This window comes from Canis lupus, chromosome 9 (assembly GCF_011100685.1).
Source record: "Canis lupus familiaris isolate Mischka breed German Shepherd chromosome 9, alternate assembly UU_Cfam_GSD_1.0, whole genome shotgun sequence".
Taxonomy (NCBI): domain Eukaryota; kingdom Metazoa; phylum Chordata; class Mammalia; order Carnivora; family Canidae; genus Canis; species Canis lupus.
The window spans coordinates 10,585,778-10,609,223 of NC_049230.1; the positions used below are offsets into that span (position 1 = coordinate 10,585,778).

The 23,446-nt window shown below is 36.0% G+C and overlaps 1 long non-coding RNA gene across 11 annotated transcripts in view; it reads right to left on the reverse strand.

The window, feature by feature from the left end:
* The window catches only part of LOC106559255, a 123,198-nt gene that overhangs the window by 42,610 nt on the left and 57,142 nt on the right, over positions 1 to 23,446 (reverse strand). For 7 of the 11 annotated variants that reach the window (XR_005364259.1, XR_005364260.1, XR_005364258.1 and 4 more), the window contains 5 exons: positions 22,553 to 22,669; positions 19,757 to 19,853; positions 13,723 to 13,884; positions 7,457 to 7,669; positions 855 to 985 (listed from right to left, as the gene is read on the reverse strand). This is a non-coding gene — a long non-coding RNA (uncharacterized LOC106559255). Of the gene's footprint in view, positions 1 to 854; positions 986 to 7,456; positions 7,670 to 13,722; positions 13,885 to 19,756; positions 19,854 to 21,334; positions 21,565 to 22,552; positions 22,670 to 23,446 lie in introns of all 11 variants that reach the window. The other 4 variants (XR_005364265.1, XR_005364261.1, XR_005364263.1 and 1 more) reach the window with 3 other exon arrangements.

Genomic DNA, 23,446 nt, shown 5'->3' on the forward strand with positions numbered 1-23,446 from the left:
GGGTGAGACCCCCATTGACAGAGCACCTTTCCCCAAGGGCATCCTTCTCATTGTATGAGTCCAAGAAAACTAGGACTCATTACACTGTATGCAAGAATTAATTTGAGGTAAAGTACAGACATAAATATAAAAACTACAACTAACACAGCTCTAGAAAGAGGCATAGGAGATTATCTTCTCTACCTTAGGATCACAACACAAGATGCAAAAACATTCACCATGAAAGAAGAAATCGTTGATTTCTTCCAAAAGTAAAAATGTTCTCTTCAGACAACACCAGAAAAAAAAATGAAAAGGCAAGCCACAGTACAAGGGAAAACATTTATGATTCATTTATCTGAAAGAAAGCACTGTGTAAAAAATGCAGAATAGATAAAGAACTATTTGCATGCACACAGATTTTCTATTCTATTTTATATTAGTGTTGGTGGTCTGTGTCCTTCAAGGAATTTATCCATTTCATCTAAGTTGTCAGATTTATTGGCATTAAGCTGTTCATGATATTCCATGATTATTCCTTATGATTTCCCTTTGCACAATATTTTCAAGTGCACATGAAGCTTTTACCAGATAAACTGTATATTGGACCCACATGAACCAAAAAATTATATGCAGGATCAGAAAAATTAGTTTTAATAACTTTCAAAGGTTTGAAATCATACGTTGCATGTTCTGTGACCACAATTAAACCAAATTGAAAGGCATAATGATAAAATATGTAGAAATTGAGACAAATCAAAATAAAAATGTTTTTAATTAATCAATAATCTTCTAAGTAGCCCATAGATCCAATAAAAAAATAAGAAAGGAAATCAGAAACTATCTTCAACTGATCATTAAAAAAACCATAATACCTCAAAAATAAACAGATGCAGCTAAAGAACTTCTTTATGCATGTCGTTAAGTGCTTCAAATCAACACATTAAAACTAATGTGTAAGCATTAAAATGTTTTAAATCAATCATGTATCTTCCAGCTTAAGAATCTAGAAAAATAAGAAGAAATACAACATTAGGTAAGCAGAAGAAAGGACATAATTAATATAAGAAGAAAGATCAATGAAATAGAAAAAAAAGAAAAAATGAAAGTAGACAAATCCAAATGTTGGTTCTTTGAAAAAGTAATAAAATTAATAAACCTCTACTAACCATACAACTATTAAAAAATTGTGCTCCTAACCAGAATATTTCCATAAAGAAATCTCCAGGTTCAAATCATTTTATTTATCAATTCTCTGAATAGAGAATTATTCTATGTTCATACATGAGAAGATTCAAAATTATTAAAATATCAATTTTCCACTCAGTTGATTCACAGATTTCAAGGCTATCCGAATATTAACCTCCGTGGATTTATCTGAGGAATTGAAAAACTAATTCTAAAATTCATATGGGGGGATCCCTGGGTGGTGCAGCGGTTTAGCGCCTGCCTTTGGCCCAGGGCGCGATGCTGGAGACCCGGGATCGAATCCCACGTCGGGCTCCCGGTGCATGGAGCCTGCTTCTCCCTCTGCCTGTGTCTCTGCCTCTCTCTCTCTCTCTCGCTGTGACTAACATAAATTAAAAAAAAAAAGAAAGAAAAAAAATTCATATGGGCATGAAAAAAACTTAGAATAATAAACAAACAATAAAAGGAGGAAAGAAGAGAAAAAAGTAAGTTCAAATATTTAAATTATCTGATTTTATGTCTTCTATAGAGCTACAATAACTCAGATAATGTGTTATTGGCATAAGGACAAATAGATGAACAGAACAGAGAGTCCAGAAATAGATCCATATATATAGTTGATTGATTTTCTGCAAAAAAAGCCCCAGTAATTCTTTGGAGGAAAAAATGTTCTTTCCCATTGATTATGCTGGAACAACCAGCTATCTATGTAAAAACAGGAAGATAGAGAATCCCAAGCCTTCCATCATATCAGATGCAAAAATAGCTCAAAATAGATCACAAATAGTTATATCCTTCACACACACTATCTTTTGTCACATTCGGAGGCTAACCTACTACTCTTCAGCTCTATCTCATGAAACTTCGTGTAAAACTATTCAATTGCCCACCAAATACACTATGCATTTCTTGCCCTGACATGCTGTTCTCTCTATTTAAAAACCTTTCCTTCCCTTCACTATCTTCCAACTTCCTTAGGCAGACCAAGATGACTTTCTGTATTCTCATAATATTTTTGTAAATATTTTAAACTGTGGTACTCATCACACTAGATCTCAATCACTGCTTCGCTGCCTCTTTTCTGATAGAATTTGGGCTCACCACAGGCAAAATCTCAATCTTACTTACACTGACAATCCTGAGTACAGTGCAGGGGACGTAATCCGTACCCAAGACATGTTGCATAAATTAATTATGGAAGAATGAATTAGGAAACAGAAATCCCTTTATTGTCTTTCTAGAGGCATCTCATCTTCATAGTCAAAAATATTTCTTTGCCATTAACTTTGAAGATCAAACTCACTGAGATGCTTTCATGGATAAAGGGCTTTAGAAGTTTAGTTGTCATGGAAAGGAGAAGGTAATTAACATTTATTTTTACCTTCTATGGACAAGCCATTGTACTGGATGACTGATGTACATTAATCTCATTGAATCCTCATAGCCACCGTTTCAAATATTAGTAGTTTCAAAATTAGAATTAGCTTAGGTTTGGCCTTGAGTAACAGAAGATGAGATAGTGACTTGAATCATCACCACCTCAAGATCCTTCAAACTTGATAGAGTATACCAACATTCATATACTACCATTCTCTACGCCTTGGTCCAAGATAATTGTTCCAGCTCCAGAAGGAAGGAAAAGAGAAGAGAGGAATAGAATCCTCTTTCTGGGGGCCACATTAAATGTGTCCACTAGGACACATGAACTGCAGGGAAATCCTAGAAAGGTAGTGTTTTTCTAGATATGTTTGAGCCTGGAGAAAACAACTGGCATACGTACACAGGTTTTTGTTTCTATAGAAGTAGGGAAAAAAAAAACCCATATTTTTGGTGATTAAATTATAGTATCTGTCCTGATAAAGCCAGCATTCAAACACATCTGTCAGACTTCAGAACACATGCTTCAAAGCTGGTGGTCCGTGGTGATCTTCATTACTCTCGTCAATTCCTAGTCATCTCATTTTGTCAAGCCCTTTCTTTTCTTGTCGAGTAGTGGATATTTATTTTAATCTGTATGTTTTAAATCCATCTCACTTAGCACATGAGAATATTTATGAGGTCAGAGATACGGAAAGCCCAAACTGTTTGATGTCTGAAAAACCTTGAGTTAATTTCATAAAACATTTTACATCTTTAAACCATGAGATCTCTCTTTGCTGAATTTTTAAAAATCACAACATTAAAGAATTCGACAGTTTAAAGGCCCTCAAGTGGTCTCCCTTAGGATGAGAGAAACTGGTAATTGGCTAAGAAATCCACACGAAACCTAAGTAATTGGGATTTTCTTGTGAAGCTTTCATCTTTTTGTGCATTCTTTACAGCAGGTAAAATAGCGAGATGCTCATGGTTCTCATCTGTGCTGCTCTAAATCACTATTTAGAAAAAATAAGATCAAAAAAGCAAAATCTGGTCAAAATTCTCCCAAACCAGGAAATCCATTCATGGGTGAAACCATGAATCCTGCAAAAGTATGTTTTCTCCTAGATTTAGAGGTCCTTGAAATTCTCGCAGGAAAGGTGTTAGACAAGTTTATCAGTATCAACACAAAGAAATAGTGGTTCCACATGTGAAGACACCCATTGACATGGTTTAGATTGAGAACAAAATGGAGCTTGTGGCCAACAGTCTTGTTTAGGATGAGCTGCCTGGGAGGGATGAGAGAATAGATAACCAGCTTCAGGCTGTATCCCTCTGTCCGTTGGCTTATTTACTTCTTTGAAGGATGACCTACATAGAAAGTATCTTAAGATATATCTAGTAGAGTATAAAATAAAACAAAAAGTGCTCATGAAGTCAGTCAACACACAGACTTTAACTTTATCTGTGGCTAAGATTAGGATTTTGACCAATTCTACAGGCTATTCACTAGGAGTGGCAATTTTTAATTGAGCAATTGAGCGTTGTCATCAGAATAATGTACTTCCAATATGGCTATGTTCTAATCCCTAGAATTTGGTAAATATGTTACATTAATGACAAAACAAAACTAAGATAGCAAATGGAATTAAGATTGCTCCTCAGTTCATTATCTAAGATTATCCAGGTGTGCTTATTAGGATCAGGGTGTCCTTAAATATGGAAGAGGAAGGCAGAAGGGTCAGCATCAGAGTGACATGACGTGAGAAAGACTTGACCAGCCATTGTTGGCTTTGAAAATGGAAGGAGGCCACAAGTCTAGGAGTGCAGATGGCCTCTAGGAACTGAAAAGGCAAGAAACAGATGATCCCTTATAGCCTCCAGAAAAGAACGTAGCCCTGCCAACAACTGGATTTTAGCCCAGTGACTAAAATCCATTTCAGACTTCTGACCTCCAGAATTGTGAGATAATAAATTTGTGTTGTTTCAAGCAACTGAGTTTGTGGAATTTGTTACAGCAGCAAGAGGAAATTAATAAATCCTCTTGGTGTTTTTATCAATCCCTGGACACATTCTCATCTAGGATGGAAAGATTCCTTCTTGTTACTGTAGGTCCTTTCTCAAAGTTCTAGAAAACTCCTAACTCCAGTGTATTCCGTATCTGTCCCATATTCAGAGCCCATTCCTAAGGGACAGGATGTTCTCACCCAGTGTCCCTAGGTGGCACCTCTCACTTCTCCATGTTATGTTCAAGTAAACAAATTGTTACCTAAAATTTTACAGCTAAGTGCAAATCCCAATTAGTTTCCAGAATCTGAGCTTGCAGACGACACAAGTTTTTTTCAAATGATGAATCAGAACAATACTGGAAGTGACTGAGGCCACTGACTTGATACTGTTTTGATCCAATCTGTTGATGCTTTCGACGTCAACTTTAATTACTAGTTGAAATTCAGCGGGATCTGGAAGTTTGCAGCAACTGGTAAATAAACCAGCTGAAGGCGAATATTTTTGACTCTACTGATACCAAATCAAAGTTGCTGAGTGGAAGATAAATTCTATACATTTAAGCTGATGAATCCCTGGTGCTTCCAAGAGTGTTAGATACATGGCAGACACAATAAATATTTGCTGAATTAAATAAGGAAGTATGACCCTTTGTCTTCGGAGATCTGGAGATTCAGTGACCATCATGAAGTTGAAGAGATAAAGCAACTGGAGGTACGTAAGGCAGGAGACACAAAAAATAGGGTCAAGAACCAGAGTCCAGGGAACCCTGGGTGGCACAGCGGTTTGGCGCCTGCCTTTGGCCCAGGGCGCAATCCTGGAGACCTAGGATCGAATCCCACGTCGGGCTCCCAGTGCATGGAGCCTGCTTCTCCCTCTGCCTGTGTCTCTGCTTCTCTCTCTCTCTCTCTCTCTGTGACTATCATAAATAAATAAAAATTTAAAAAAATAAAAAAAAAAAAGAACCAGAGTCCAAATACACAGAAAAATCCGCCCCCCACCCCTGCCAAAAGGATACTTTGCTTCAGACTGACACATTTAGGAAGAAGCAAGCTCAGTGCTCTTCTGCAGTTCCTGGTATTAATGTCTCTTTGGGGGACATGTTAGCAGACCCGATGTGACTGGATTTCTACTCCAGTTTGGAAAAGAGATACTGTGGAATTGGTCTGTAGTAGAATTATGTATATATAATTTTATTTGTAAGTTTACATACACTAAAATTCATGCTCTGTGGCACGGTTCTACAGGATCTGATGCACAATAGTTTCAGCCCTCCCCCCAAATTCCCTCATACTGCCCCTTTGGAGTCACTTCCTCCCTACTCACAACCCCAGGCAACCACTGATCTGTTCTTCTTCCTTATAATTTCGTCTTTTGCAGAATGGCGTATCAATCGAATCACACAGTATACATGTAGGCTTTTGGATCTGGCTTCCTTCACATAGGAAACCGGATTTGCAATTCACCCCTGTTGTTGAGCAAATCAACTTAAGTGCCCGAAGGTACCGCAGTTTGCTTATCCAGTCACTAAATGAGAAACCTCTAGATTCCATCCAGGTTTTGGCGATTATGAATATAGCTGCTATCACCATTCATGTCGAGGCTTTTATGGAAACCTAAATTTTCATTTTTCTTGGGTAAATAAGGAGCAAAATGGCTGGGTCATACAGTAAGTGTGTGTTTAACTTTATAAGAAACTGCCAAACTATTTCCCAAGGTGACGTATCATTTTGCTTTCCCACCAACAATATAGGAGGGTTGCCACCATCCCACAGTCTCACCATGCCTCAACATTATCAGTTTTTGTTTGTGTGTTTGCTTCTTTGTTTGTAGGAGCCATCGTAATAAGTGGAGCAATAAGGGCATTTCTTTAGATAATTCCAAATAAAAATAAGTTAGCTGATTCTCAGGTAGCTTGCAACATCACCCAGGCTTGGATTCTGAGAGAAAGCATATCTCAAAAGACATGTCTCAAAGGATTAGATGTAACTCCCTATTTAGGGTTGCAGTTTTGCCTTGAACTATACTCCAGGACACAGGCCTTTAGAAATACTTCCTCATTTTAGTGACAAGTCCAAAGAGCCCTTGAGTGATGATCAAAATCAAGGATTTGATTCTTGAATGGTCACCTATCATCTCTTTGCCCTTTGACATAGCCCTGAACCTAGCCTCCCATTTGCAAATACATCCTTTCTGTTATCAGGGACATTAGGAAGGTCTGTTGATTGTTCTTGGGAAACCTAGTCCATTCTTTGAAGAAACAAACTCAATGTTACCTTTCTATCCATTGTGGCATTCTCTTAATATATGAAGAACAGCAACACTGAAAATGCGAATGGTTGAAGGCTTTAGAAAATGGAACATTTTTAAGTGCCAAGCATGATCACAAGGCATTTAGGGCATTTAAATTTCCATCCAACACAATTCACTTAATACTACATAGTCAATGCCACATGAATTACCCTTCAGTTCTTTCTCTTATAAGGCCTATCTCAATTAGGTCATTTTCCCCCAGCTTTGAACTTTTAAGGCAAAAGAGAAAGATAAAATCTGTGGGTTACTTTTGTAACAAGTTATGTTCTTTCTCAATGAATTTTCCATGACATCTGTTTAGGAAAATCTCAGAATATACCAAAATGAGATAATGATGGGGTTTTATATTTATCAAAGGCTGCCTTACCCCCACGCACAAATAAGCTAACTCCCCATTGCACGGAAGGACACTTTTGCATGCCCAGAGGCACAGTCAGTGAAAGGGGGAAACTAAGAAAGGGAAGTTGGTTCTGGTGAAAGAGACCTCTCTGCATCCTCCCCCCAAAGCTGGATCCATCTGAACTTGGCATTTCTGACATTGCCATCAATATGGATAGCCATTGCTCTTCTTTGGATAGACAAGTTCCCCCCGCACTTTGCTCATGATATTTACTTGCTTTATTTGTTCTGCTCCCAGGTTGGGCTTGAAAATAAATTCTAGTAAACTTCTTGATGAGCAGGTATTTTCAGAGGGAGACTCATGATTCAGAAAGATGAGACTTTTCTCTTGACCCTTTTGTGCTTGTCCCAAGTAGGAGCTGATTCAGGCAGAGCTCATCTCCATCAGTGAGAATGTGCTGAGAACCTTTTAAGTCAAGACTGCACCCTGGGGGAAAAAAAAATACTTGTGATCAGATGTGTGCTTTTTTCCCTTGATGTTTTAAAATGTTACTTGATTTATTATTGTGATAATTAAGAGGGATAAAACCCAATTCTACTTTGTGGAATAGCAGGAAATTTTTTGATCTTCATTTTAGCTGTAAGTTCTCTAGAAATGCAGATTTCTAGTTGTGGCCACTGGTCATATTTTGAGATATTTATGTATGCATTTTTCTCACCTCTGTTAAAGAAGAGATTATATTTAAGATTAATTTCAGGCTATATTTTTGTCCAATGCCCCTTGAGAATAGATTGCATTTTTTCCCTCTCAACTTCTCCACAGTTTCAGTGAAGGTATTCCTTGGTGCTGTCTTGTGTTTATTTCTGTAATCCTCCCAATATTCTCTCATTCGCTCCTTCACCATTAATATTCTCCTTCTAGTAATGCCCAACACTTATCTAAATCTATGCCTCAAACTGACATTTTACTTTTATTTTTTTTATTTTTTGTTTTTTTTTTGACATTTTACTTTTAATTCCATCTTGGATTTCTACTTGCCTATTGGACCTAAAGATCTGTGTCTTGAAACCACTGCTTCATTCTGATTCCCTTCTTCCTGTTTGGGATGCCCCATCATTCCAGAAACTCAGAAAGCCAACCTCTTGTCTTTTGAACCTCTCTCAACATCTAACTCAGGAAATGCCTTTGTGCTATATGGATTCCCCCACCCTCCCCATGCACAATGTATTTTACTCCTTTCCTTTCTGAGCACTTAATATCATCGAGTGCTATTTCACACACTTGGGCATCAAGAGCCTCCCTTAAGTAAGCTCTCGTCAGTCCATCCACATCCCAGACATCCCAATGACTACTAGATTAACTTGTCTAAAATTCTACTTTAACAGACTATTTTCCTATCCGAAATACCAAGTCGCTCAATGTGAATATCCATATGCTACTCATTTCAGGAAAGTCCAATGCCTTAGGACCTTTTCTCATGGCTCAAAGCAGATGGACCTGTGTTTTTTTCTTTTCTTTCTTTTTTTTTTTTTTTTCAACTGAAATATAGTTGAAACACAACATTACATTTGTTTTAGGGGTCCAAGTTATTCAACAACTCTATACCTTATGCTGTGCTCACCACAAACATGGCTACTATCCATCATTGTACAACATTATTAGAGTACCACGGAGTATATTTCCTAAGCTGTACCTTTTATTCCAAACTTGTACTTTATCAAGACCTGTATTTGTATCCTTTCATTTCCTTATATGTACCCTACACATCTACTAAATGTTTGCTTTCAACCCCCCAGAATGGCTTATCTTTGGATACCACACCTTAATCCGTATTCTCTCCATCATGAATTGCTGTTCAATATATTTACCAATTGAAATCTAATCCTTCTCTTTTGAATTCATTCTCAACTTTAGTGAACATCAGGGTAAATTAAAATGATGATTTTAAAAATTATACTTCCTTGTTCAATCCCAGAATTTTGATTGAATAGATCTATAATAGAACCCAGGAATCTATATTTTTAACAAGTTCATCCAACTTATTCTCATACAAATGATCTTGGGATCAAAAAACTCTGAGAAACATTATAAGGCCCTGAAAAAAAAAACAGAATACGTAAAAACTTCCCACTTGTTGAAAATATTTTACTTTTATTGGAATATGTTAAGCATTTATTCTATCTGTGGAGGAGTCGATCTTCCGTCACACAGCAGCTTCAGTTAGCATCCTGATGTCATCACTACTTAGTTATGTCACCTTGGGAAAATCACTTAATGCCTCAGATACCCCTTTCTAATATGCAGAATGAGTCAAATAATAGCATCTACCTAATAACATTGCTTTGACATAAGAGAAGCAGTATGCCCAGGTTGTGGCACAGAGCAAATAATTACATATTACCTAGTATTATATTTCTTATTATGGTTCCTAGATCGCAATGATTTTTATGGCTTTAGATTCTGGTCTGTACTTCCCTTTTTAGCCATTGTTAAGCATCAGGGTTTTTTGTGAATATGGCCTTTCTCTTTAATAGAGTATAAGTCCCTCAAACAAAACAAGCTCAGTAACTAAGTTACTTTATTTTGCTTATATTACACACTTAACTTTGAATAGAGCAAATGTTCAACAAATATTCTACATGGATTAATTCAGAAATTTTGTGAAAATGAGCTATGAGATGGAAGTATATTTTGAGCAAGTTAAAATACAAGTACACATTAGAGAATTTTAAAACTGTATGGGTCACAGCTCCTATGATGGTGACACAGTTTTCCACTGTCAGTGGGTGGCAGAGCTGGGATTGAAACACAAGTCTCTAGACCCTTCCAGAACCTCTACCACAACTGCTAGCAGTGTTTTCCAACCAAGAGTTCAAAAGTCAGATTAAAAAGTTTGTAAAGTCCTCTGAAGACATTCACACAGAGAATAGAATATGCACATTTACTCTTCTGGGTAACTAACTGAGTTCCAGTAGAAGTAGTAGACACATAGATTCCTTATAAACTGCCTTTATGGAAAAGTATATAAAGCCAAGTATACAGAGTATAGCTTAAAACAAAGGGTGTCTATGAAGAGCACCAGAGCCAGGTCCTTACTCCTTTAAAACTCAGACTGCTTCCTCAATAGAGTAGCAGATTTTTTGGTCTTCACATGCTGTGCCCTACTTTTCTAGTAGTACAGGAAGTAGACTAAGAAAAAGAAACTCTGTGGGGCCCATGAGCTGGCAAACAAACAAACAAAATGACTCTATGTCTAGAAATGGGTTTCAAACTCTAAAGTCCTTGGTCCATCCAGGATATCTTGTGTCTGTAATGTCAAAACTAATATGAGAAAAGAATGTAGACAAAGCCCAGAAGTCTGGCAGCTGCTTATTTCCTATTTGAAGCTATGATAATTCCTATCTGCGTGATTAAAACAAATGTTTGAGAACTCTCAGTGATATCTCATTGATCAGACACCACTAAGCAAATATTGACACCAGAAATGATGAAATAGTCCCATGATCTAGCCATAACAAGCCTCCAAAATTATTGATTCAATTCCACAGCATTTCCCAATTTTCATCCACAATGTAATATTGGATATCCAGCCAAAGTTCCTTTTAATTATCTTTAAAAAATCAAACACTTTATACTTCCTTGAGTGTTTATCCCACAATCTCACAATCTCTTGAACTTAGATTTTCCTTGTAGAGTGCCTACTTTTTTTAAATTATAGCTTTATCCAATATTCATACTTATTTTACTTTCTTCTACCATGTTATATTATTCTCATTTAATATTATAATCTTTGTTTCTGCATTGTTGCTTTTTCCACCAAAGACAGACGTGGATCATGACATCATGAAACATAGCAATCAGCACTGAGATTCTATTGCAAAGATACATAGCTTGCAAAAATTTTCCCAGCTATATATACCTGTTTCCTCAAAAAGGGTAAGAGAGAAAGGAGGGAGTCAACACCCTATCTCTTATGTAACAGCCAATATTTATCATGTCAGGCCACTGGGAAGATTTTTCAGCAAATATGGATCATCATCTTGACAGTCCTTACTGGGGGAACTCTAGAAGGCAGAAGAAGCCCCTCAAGAAACACTGAATTATCAAATGGGGGAAAAGGCTGCATTCACTGGCAAAGAGTCATTTTTTTTTCTCATTCTTTCCACAATACTTTTTGATTACCCCTTATGCACAAACCCCTGTGTTCATGAAACTTAAATTCTTTGGGTGATACATCTGCCAGAGTCCCGGAGAGAAAAAATGTCACACTCAATTTATAGTAATTTGAGAAGGAATTATTAGCAAAGTTGTAGGGAAGGTTCAGAGAAAAAACACACACACAGAAAGAGGGTAGTGCCCAGAGCTAGTAATATCCAAATTGTTATTATCTATGCCTAAATGGACGAGAGATGGGACAAATTACTGAATTTTGGTAGGAGCATCCTGCATAAGGACTGCCAGAAGAGGATGATGTTGAGGGGTAGAGGGAGGAGGGGCACATGCAGTTGAGACAGATCCCATAGAGAGGGCACTCAGGGATAAAGAAAATGACCACAGTACTCTTGCTGTGGGCTCCCATTGGCTGAACACAAATGGAGTTCAGAGGACTTGATAGAATTTATACGGGCCAGCTTCCCAGGGCACAGAGCAACATGGAGAAGGGTGGAGAGTGTTTGCAGAAGGCGGCCATAAGATAAGTGGCCCAAGAGGCAACACTCACTGTGCTTCTCCACTCTCATTGAACAAAAACCTCATCTTGTTTTAAGTAGTAGAGTAAGTCCAGATACCCAGTTTGGACTTATGAATAGAATATTCTGCATATTTTGCACTCTGCTGGGATGGGGCATATTCTCCTTTTGTATGATGTGCTAGTTTCCATGGTAGGATCTGCCAAAAAAAGGGAGGGGGTAGGGGAGAACAATGCCTAAAATCTGGATCCTATGAACCAAAGAAATGTTCTGATGTGTATAATTAACCTTTAGAAACCTAAAAATGAAGAGTTTGGTGGACAGAGTCTAGGCAGTCTCATGACCCTGGCATTTAGGTGTTCATGCCTTTGTAAAATCTGCTTCCCTTAAGTACTGGCAAGAACTATGACTTGCTTCTAACCACAGAAAATGCAGAACGTGGCTGGGCTGTCACTCCTGTGATTATGTCAATTATATGACAAAGGTGGTGATGTCATTGCCATGATTACATTATATAAAACTAACTTGCTGTTTTACTGTTGCTAAAGACTTTCTCACTTGCTGGTTTTGGAAGAGGAGTTCTGTGAAAGAGCCACGTGGCAAGAACTGTGGCAATCTCTTGGAGCTAAGAGCAGCCTCTGGCAAATAGCTAGTGAGCAGCAAAGGACCTCAGTCCTCCAACCATGAAGAGATGAATTCTGTCAACAATCTGAGTGGCTTTGATAGTGGACCCATCCCTAGTCAAGCCTCCAGATGAGAACTCAGCTCTGGCTGACACCTTGATTGTAGCTTTTCAGAGAACCCAGCTAAGTAAGCTATGTCCAGACTCCTGAACCACAGAACCTTGTAAGATAATAAACGTGTGTTGTTTTAAGTCACAAGAATTGTGGTCATTTGTAATGCATTGATAGAAAACGAATATAAATATGTATTTTATTTTTCCATATTGTATTATTTATTAGTTCCTTATAATAACTCTCCCAAATTCCCTACAACTTAGGCCTTGTGACTCATTCATTATTTTAATCAATCAATGTAGGCTTTATCATTTATAAGCTGTTCTTGTAAGCATCAAATCAAGTGTTCATTGAGATAGGCTGATGTTATTGGTCTTAGATAAGAGACAAGGAAACAGAGTCTGTAAGGTATGAATTGACTTACCCAAGGTTAACCAACTACTAAATGGCAAATTTTGGTTTTGGTGCCAGGACCTTGACTATAAATCTCAGACCATCCTACTCTACACTTCATCTTCCTTATTTTTGTCTTAGATAATTAAAGCATAATCCAAATGGACCATACTTGCTATCTTTATAAGGGCCAGTTATATTAATTCTGTTCCCCATGATGGCAAAATGTCTTCCCTTTACCTCAAAAATGCATGTGTTACTGGCCCAGGAGTAAAAATGTATGCCAGCAGGGATAAGCGCATGGAAAATTCAAAGGCCTCCTTCTGCTAATCATGGCTCAGTAGCAGCATCCTTATCTAAGATCAGGTTTTATTTATTTATTTATTTTTCTAATACTCTGGTTTCCCTTCAGATCATATAAATCTTTCGCCTTTTACTAAGATCAGGTTTTAAACTGCAGATAGGAGTGTTATTATCATCAGCAGCAAAGACATAAGGCCAACATTTAAAAATATGTATTACAATGCCTACCCAGGCTTATTTTTTTTTAAATAGCTGAAAATAAAAGGGTTTTGGCAAAACACTTTATAAGAAGGTTCCAACTCTAAACCTTAGTAGTAACCAAAACAGATGGCAATATTAACAAATAGATTTAAAAAAAAAAAAAAGCTTTTCTCTGGAGAGAAATATTTGGAAGTGAGGCAAAGGACTTAGAATTTACCTCTTTGTGAATGGCTAATGGTGGAATTCTATCTGTGAGGTCTGTTGCTGGTTTGATCCAAAGGCCAACAAATGGGGCACAAGGCAATCTCTTTTGAAATGGAGCAGAGCATTTTCTACAGTGGGGATCAAAGGCACGAGTACAAGTCATCAAAGTGGGCACCTGTAATAATATAAATGAGTGATTAAAGTGGTCCCACCCTTGTGTTTCACATTAGTCCCTTTGAATAGTGGTCATTAACATTTCCCGCACATTTATCTCTTTACTTAAACCTATTCGTATCACTGAAGCTGTGGGAGATTAAGAATAATTTTATAACAAATAAAGGATTGTTTAATGTTTGCCAAACATTTAATAAGCTTCTAGAAAATATCCTGTGTTAGTTCAGCTCAGAATTTGGCCCAAGATGAGAGGGTTTTGTATGATTGTTGGTTGCTTATTTTTCTGAACCTACATTTTAAATGACAGCAGGTTTGGAAATAAATGTGATTCAACCTTGGAATGCTCTTGCTATGTGTCTGCGTGTCTTTTATCAGGGCCCTTGATTAGAAGGAGAAGAGAAGGGAGTCTTTTTTGTTCCATTTCTCCCTGTTATTATATTCATTATGAATCTTTCCCTTTCTTTCCGCCAATTAGGACCTGTCCCAAGATGGCGGGACCTCCAGAGTACTAGAGCTGCCTCACATGCGTGACTCTTTCCAGAAATCACTTGGCTTGAAATTCAATCCCCCCCTACTTTTTTTTTTTTTTATAAGGAAACAGTTCCACTGAATTCCAAAGCATTTATATTCAGAGTTTGTATGACTTAGGGATTTATTATCAACAGAAAATGAGAAAGGTCCCATTTTCACCCTTAAACAAACAGCCTCACTGGGTACCAAAATATTTGAAATGATTAGCCATTGCTTCTTGTCCAACAGGGAAGCTTCTTACAACAGTGTCAGTTCTGTAGGATAAAGCAGCTGGTATGGACTTGGAGTCTAATCCTAACTACCAGTTACTAGTTCTATGGGTTTCAATATATCGAATAACCTCTGCAGGTCTATTTTCCTAATTTGTAATAGAGGTATACTAATCATGGCTTCTTGAGGCCAAGAAAAGAGTTGGAAAAATAGTATCCAAAGCTTTCCTTACCTCCCCTTACCCCATCCAGAACATAGGGAGTTATTTAACTATTATTTAACTATTATTTAGCTATTATTTCAGAACTAAAAACTTCGTGCTTTCTTCTGATTGCTTTTTTAATTGCTCCATCAACTCTCTTTGGTTTGCTTTTATTATTAAAATAGCTCCATGCTAAACCTGTGGGGGTCTACATAGTCAAAGGAGCTGTAAAGAGCTGGAGAAGTACCAGCTTATTCTGGTCACTTATTTGCTTTGAAATGTAGGTATATTTTTATTGGTTTCCCCACATTTACCTTCAAAATAATTTTGAGGGTTGCTATCAGAGTAGAGCGGCAAGTTGATAGCAACTCTGTGCATTCTTTCTTTTAAGATTTTTATTTTTAAGTAATCTCTACTCCCACCTTGGGACTCAAACTCACAATCCAAGAGTCAAGAGTCACACACTCTTCTGACTGAGCCAGCCAAACGCCCCTAATTTTGCTCATTCTTGAAGAGTGTTTTTATGAAGCATTTGGTACATAAAGCATTCAGTGCATTTTTGTTCATGAAATGAATAAATATCCTAAATGGTCACATTTAATTAATAACCATGGTATCCAGTACATTAAACCATTACATCTTTTATTAAAAATATTTTACAATTAATAATGTAATTTAAATTAAATGCCTAGTTTTATTTTTTATTATTCAAAGGTCAACAAGTTAGCCATATCATGACATTTTTGCTGTCATCATTACAATTTAGGGAGAAGTGACATCTCTATAATATTGTTTATTCTAATGAATGAATCTGTTATACTTTTCTATTCATTTTATCTTTTTTATTATCTTTCAATAAATTTTTATATTTTGCTCTTAGACATTATTTTGTTTATTCTTGGGAACTTTATACTTTTTTAAATCATAAGATAATCTTTGTTAAATAGACTTTTGATTTTGGAATACTTTTAGATTTACAGAAAAGTTGCAATGATAGTACAGAGAGTTCTTATGAGAACCCCTCATAGTTTCAGTGCCCATAAAGTTATCATCTTACATTACTCTGGTATATTTGTCAGAACTAAGAAATCAACGTTGGAACATTATTATTAACTAAACTCCAAACTTTATTCAGATTTCAGCACTTGTTTGTTTTTTCTATTAATGTCCTTATTCTGTTCCAGGATCTCACTCAGGATAACACATTGCATTTAGTTGTCATATCTCCTTACTCTCCTCTGGTCTATGACAGTTTCTCAGCTTTTCCTCATCTTTTTATGACCTTGATAGTTTTGAGGAGTATCGGTCAAGTATTTTGTAGAATGCTCTAGAGTTTAGGTTTACCCAATGTTTCTTTTCATAACTGGACCTGGGCTATGAGGTTTAGAAAGAATACCACAAAGATAAAAAGTACTCTTATCATCATATAATATCATTGGGTCCAAGAATTCCACATGACATCACCATAATGTTAACCCTGATCATCTGGCCAAAGAAGTGTAAAGTTAATATTTTTCTCTCTCACTCTCTGTTCTTTGGAAATGAATCTGTAAGATTCACCTCCTGGAAGGGAGAGTATCTACATGTGATGTTTGGAATTATTTTATGGGGAAAATTTTGTCTTTTTTCCATTTATTTATTTCCATCATTGATTTATATCAGTATGGATCCATGTACATTTATTTTATACTCAACACTACATTGCATATTTTGTGGCTCAACTCATTCCAACTTTGGCCATTAACTATATAATAATTGGGTTTTTTAAAGTTGTTTTAATAGATGTGTAGTCAGGGATCCCTGGGTGGCGCAGCGGTTTGGCGCCTGCCTTTGGCCGGGGGCGTAATCCTGGAGACCCGGGATCGAATCTCACGTCGGGCTCCCTGCATGGAGCCTGCTTCTCCCTCTGCCTGTGTCTCTGCTTCTCTGTCTCTCTCTGTGTGACTATCATGAACAAATAAATAAAATAGTTAAAAAAATAGATGTGTAGTCATATTTCATCGAGATTTAATTTACACTTTGCTAATAACAATGATGACAAACATCCCTTCATGTGTTTATAAGCTGCAATATTTCCTTTTCAATAAAATTTCTGTTCATTTTATTTGCACATTTTCTAAGTGAACTTGTTTTGTTTTGTTTTCAATGTTGGGGTTTGAGAGTTTCTTTTCTATATTCTAAGTTCAAGTCCTATACTGGATATTGAGTTTTTTCTTAATATTTTTTTGAGAGAAAGAGAGAGAGAGAGAGAGAGAGAGAGAGAAGGGGAGGGGCAGAGAGAGAGGGAGAGAGAGTATCCTAAACAAGATCCACACTCAGCAGCACAGAGCCAGACACTGGGCTTGATCTTATAACCCTGAGATCATGACCTGAGCTGAAACCAAGAGTCAGATGCTGCCGACTGAGCCACCCAGGCAGCTCCAGTGTTGGATATTGTTACTTAAAAATATTTTCTCCTAGTCTTTAAATTTTCATCCCCTTAAAATAATCTTTCCCAGAGCAAAAATTTAATTTTGAGGAAATCTAATATAATTTTTTTCTTTTATGGATCATGCTTTTGGTGTCATGCCTCTGAACTCTTTGTTTAGCCCTAGGTTCTATAATTTTTCTATGGTTTATTCTCAAGTTTTTCTAGTTATACATTAAAATCCATTAATTTTTTGTTAATTTTTCTATAAAGTATTAGATTTAGATTAGCATTCATTCATTTGTCTTTCAATGTTTGTTTTAGCACTATTTGTTGAAAAGACTGGCCTTTGATTGAACTGCTTTTGCAACTTTTTCAAAAATCAGTTGGCATATTTGTCTGGTTCTGGGTTCTCTCTTCTGTTCCACTGACCTATATGTCTATGCCTCCCTCAATATCACATTCTCTTCTTGTTGTAAACAGACCAGAAATCTTAACTTTGGGTAGAATGATCCCTCCCAGTTTATTCTTTTTCAAAATTATTTTTAGCTATTCTTGGGCCCATGCTTTGCCATATAAATTTTAGAGTGAGCTTCTCCATATTTGCAGAAAATATTACTGGAGTTTTGATATGAATTGCATTTACCATAGAGATCAGATTGGGGAGAATTGGTATTTTGACTATATTGAGTCCTTTCCTTGGCCTGGTTGTCTCACCATTTACTTAGATGTCCTTTGATTTATATCAGTGTTTTTATCATTTTCAGCATGCATTTGACATTTCCAGTGATTTATAGTTTTCAGGTTATATTTCTAGATTTTTTTGAAAATTCCTCTTTTTGAGTAATTATAAATAGCTATGTATTTTAATTTGGGTTTTCATATATTCGTTGCAAATATATAGAAATACGGTTGCTTTTTGTGAGATTTTATATCCTATGATTTTGCTAAACCCATTATTAGTTTGGGATTGTTTTTGTTTTGCAGGTCCTTTGGCATTTTCTATGAATACAATCTCATACTTTGAAAATAGGAACAATTTTAATTTTTTCTCTCCAATCTATAATGCTCCCCCCCCCCATTTTTTCTTGTCTTATTGCACTGGATAGAACTTCCAGTATAACATTCTGTTAAATAAGAATGGTTGGAGCAAACATTCTTGCCTTGTTCCTGATCTTAGGAAAACTCATTCAGCTTTTCACTGTTAAGTATGATGCTATATCTTTGGTTTTGTACATGCTTTTTAGCAAATTGAGGTTATTCTCCCTCTATTTCTTGTTTCTGGAGAATATATGTATACTCTCTTATAATCTACCAATGAATATGATCATGTAATTTTTCTTCTTTAGCGATTGATAGAGATCAAATATATGAAAAATTTAACACTCATTTGTTATATATGTATATTATATATACTCTCCCAAAACAAGAAATAGAGGGGAATATCCTCATAAAAGGAATAATTATGTCTAAATCTAACATATATATATATATATATATATATATCCTATGATTTACAAACTACTGAAAATGTTAAGTGTATGCGAAAAATAATAAAATACTGGTAAAAGAAAAGAACATCTAAATAAATGGAGAGACAACTATGTCAACAGGAAGACTCAACCCAATAAAAATCCAATTCTCCCCAATTTGATCTATAGGGTTAATGCTCCGATTTAAAAATATTTAACTGCATAGTATAACTGGAATAAACCCCACTTGAGTATGGTGCATAATTCTTTTTATATATTGCTGGATTCAGGTTGCTAAATTATTTAAAGGAATTTTAGGTCTAAGTTCACATGAGATACTGTTTTGTTTTGTTTTGTTTTTTCCTTTTCCACCTGCACTGTCTAGCTGTGATATCAAGGTAATTTGGGCCTCATTAAAGGAATGAGAAAGTACTTCTTCATCTTTTGTTTTCTGGAAGAGATTTTAAAGAATCGCACTAACTCTTCTTTAATTGTTTGAGAGAACTCTAAATATTGGAGTGACCTGTATCTCAGTCATAAAACTTTGATTCATAAAAATACAGGATCAGAAACATTGAGAAAAAGTACAGTTACTTTATTCAATGGTTAGTTTCAGTTTATTAAACTGTTCATTCATGCGGTCTAAAGAGAATTTCAATAAAGAGATAAAATTCAGGGACAACTGCTTCAACAAGTAAATTCTCTTGAATTCAGAAAACCCAAATAATTAATCTGTGTGCCAAATTCCATGTTCACATATTTTCTATTTCAAATGTAGGTTAAATATAACACTTGAGATATTACGAAGAAGAGAACTTGGCCCAGAGAAAGCTGCTACATTAAGTCAACATTCCTTCTTAGATTGAAACTTGGTTCACATTCTGAGTAATGCACCCAGGACAACATAGGTCATTGGGAAATTTCCTAAAATCAGATTTTTTTGCATGATACATTCCCCCAAAGTGAATAATGGTTGGCTTCCAGAGCCAGATTTTTCAAGAATGACTTTTTCTAACACATAATAAAAATGCAACCCCATCTTCTTACTTACCTTGAATACCTTCGTTGCTACATACATGGCTTTATTTTCAATATATTGCTTTCTTGACTACTTCTCTGAGTGAGCTTTCTCATCAAGATCAATATGCCTGTAGCATGAAAGGAAGAAAACAAGGCATTGAGAGAAGATGGAAAACCTGTCCCAGTGAGATACTTGTTGGCTGGCTTTTGGAGACAGCTATACATAAGGTTGTACTACCAGCAAATATATTGAAAAGTAGTGATAAGAGTATACATGAAACAAGCCCAGCAATAATGTTCCCCAACTAAGATCTGAGATCTCCTGGGTGATAGGTAGAAAGCAAAAATGATTTCTGTCAATAATGAACAGGCAGCCCACATATTAAAATCAGTTTTCAAAGTAGACACATGTCTTACATATTGCAAGAATTATAAGGCAGGGAAGAAAACTATTTTTAAGTTAATCCTCAGTTTCTTTAAGGAAACCAAAGAGCTTAGAGAATTATATCTGAAAGACATACTATATATTCATCTACATTAAATATATAGATAGATAAATACTGAAAGAATATAGTTTATATAATAGTATATAGTTTAATCTATATCTAGATGGATAGATAGGTAGACAGATAGATAGATTATCTAAGATAGTATCTTAAGCCTTGGAAGTATTAATATCTTTCTCTTTGGTTTAGTATTAGTTTAGGGTTTTTGTTTTATTTTTTTCCAAGATTTATAGCAATGGTTCTCAGCCAAGGGCCATTTGCTTCTAGGGGCCACTTGGCAATGTCTGGAGACATTTGTTGTTATATTAGTTGGGGAGGGGTCTACTGGCATCTAGTGGGTAAAGGCCAAGGATACTATTAAACATCCCACAGTGCACAGGACATATGCCGCCTCAGTAAAGAATCATCCAAGCCCAGATGTCAATAGAGCGAAGGTTGAGAAAACTTGATTTAGAATAATAAATCATTCAGGCATACCAATGAACTTTAAAGAAGTCTTAGGTCTATAATTAAGTTTATTTGAAAGGACATATCAGATACTGGCAGCTGACAAAAAGGACATTCTTGCCCACCTCACTTCTTTAACAGACCAGTCAGAACATTGCAGTGTTCCCATTTGCTACATCATAAAAGATATGCTTGTTTATTTCATTTCTGGATGAGTGAGAACGAGAAAGTTGCAAGTTGTCTCAATAATTTCCAGGGGATCTCAGTAACTAGGACCTTTTACCCCAAGTCTGAGAAAAATCAGCAAACATTTCAGGAAATTTCCCTTATTTGGCAAAACTGAAAGGCTACAAACAAACTCACTTTCAAACTGATATTTAAGGGCATTTTATGAGTCATTTGGATGTCTCTCCAAGTCTTGCTGTAGTTACTGTGCTGAAAAGTTGTAAATGTAGCTCCAATAAAATAGACATTATTTTTAATTGTTTCCTCTGAGGCATTATCACATATATGTAAACAGGGGGAAAGCAGTGAGGAAAAATCAGTATTTACAACTCCAAACAGCTTTCATACTGTCATCAGCCTATATCCTAAGGTGTTTCTGCATTGAACGAAAATATATTAGCAGAGAAAGAAGAGAAAAAACTAAAAAGTACCAGATGGTCTTCAAACCTTGGAACAGATCATTTATATCCTTTGTAACTTCATTGCTTCCAGGTATCATTATCCATGGGAATATTGGACCAGAAGATCCAGTCTCCAACTCTGAAAGCCACTTGTTAACCTCACCACATCCAGGATATCCGAACATTGAGGCTACATAAAGAACAGTTCCAGGAACGCATCCAATTTATTTGCTTTTCCAAAATTAAAAATTTGGGTAATACTAAAACAAACAAACAAACAAAAAAACAAAACATGCCAATCTCTATAAATTAGCATGAAAAAAATTGAAAATGGGCTACTTGACACTCAGTATCTGGGAATGTTGAAGGTACTCAACATGGGCCAAATATCCCTGTGTATGATACTCTGCAAATAGTCCTCTGGCTGGGCTGCTTTTTAACAATTCTTTTTAACAATTAGTTCCCCTGATTCAACCTAAGCTTTGGTGCTCCAAAGCTTTATGTCATATTTGAATTTAATTAATAATAATGAGAGCACTCTACTTTGATTGACCCTATACCAATAGAAACCATATGAAGGTTCCATTATCAACCACTACAGTCATAGTAGCAGTATGAGAGGAAGGATTCAACTGTAAAGACAACATAAGAAATTTTACTGCTATAATGGATTGGAAATGGGAGTGATTCAGGGTCCTAAAACTCTAAGACCTGCTCTTAACATCTTTTTTGTTTTCATTTAAAAAACAAACAAAAAAACTGCTAGAAGAAAATGAAATAAACAAATAGAGTAGAGAAATCATTGACTATTTTTGGTGTTGCTACTTATTTTTTTATCTATGTTTCATACCACATCTTACAATATGTGAAAAGCATTTTATAATGATGGGGTTCTTTTCATTCAGATTTCGCAACAGGGTACCAACTCAGATCCTTCCAAGGTTTGGGACAAAATCAGGCTCATCATTAAAGGATAACATTTTTTTTTTCATGACTGAAACATGATGGAATATGAAAGTGAAGCTTTGTGTTAGAATTTTTCAAAAACTGAAAGATTATATTCACAGTTATTACTATTAACTTATTTCTGTGGGACCGTTCCTATATAATTTGTATCTTGCTTACTGATTTCAAGCCAACTGAGAAGTATCTAGAATAAATTTTGCAAGAATTGTTCATATCAGAGTTAAAAAATCAAATAATTACTTTTTTGCATGAACTCCAAAGATATGTCAACTTGACCCTTACCCCACATGTGACCTGTAACATCACCCTCAAAAATGTGTCTTCCATCTCAAGGTATGGCCGCAAGGAGCAGCAGGTTGAGCGTATGTGAATTGTTCATCCAAAAACATGTTTTCACTCCTGGAAAAATAATCAAAATCATGCATTATGAGCTATTTGGGTACCTGCCATCATCTCTGTGTAAGGAAAATAACACATCAATCTGATATTGAGACTGATGACACTGGTGAAGCCCTTTCCTGCAGGGGCATGCTAACTAGAGAACAGGTCATGATTTGCATTTAGCAACTTAAAAAGAAAAATAAAACATGTTGGGACACACTTTATTGTATCAAAGACATTGGACAGAATTCACCCACTTTTAGATCTGTAATGAGCTAATCAGTAAACATGCTTGTACCAAGCCAATACTATAAAAAATAATAATAATTCAATGACAAAATATACTATCCTAGGAAAAGTAAGAATAGGCAATTCATATAATCAAGGAAAAAGAGCACAGGCACACCAAAGTGCTAAGGTGTCTTTGCTATGCTAAAATCGTATCAGGAGGACGGATGTCCTTCTTTTTCACTCAGTGATAATTTTTATTGTATTTTCCATAATAGACTTTTATTATGCATCTACTATGTTCTAGGCACTTTTGAATAGTTTCTTTCACTAAACTGTTGGATCTTCCCCGCCAGGTAGGCATCCGCTTCATCACACAAATGAGGAAACTAAGGATCTGCCAGGTAAAAGGTAATAGGCTAAGTCTAGGGTTAGAATTGCATGACTATTGCATTTTCCACTATTTCATAGCTACTTTCAGATAGGTTAAAATTTACCTAGTTAAGTTCTTCGTATTCTTCATGGAGGATAATAGTGTCTCTATAGTTATTGAGCTTGTACGCTCTT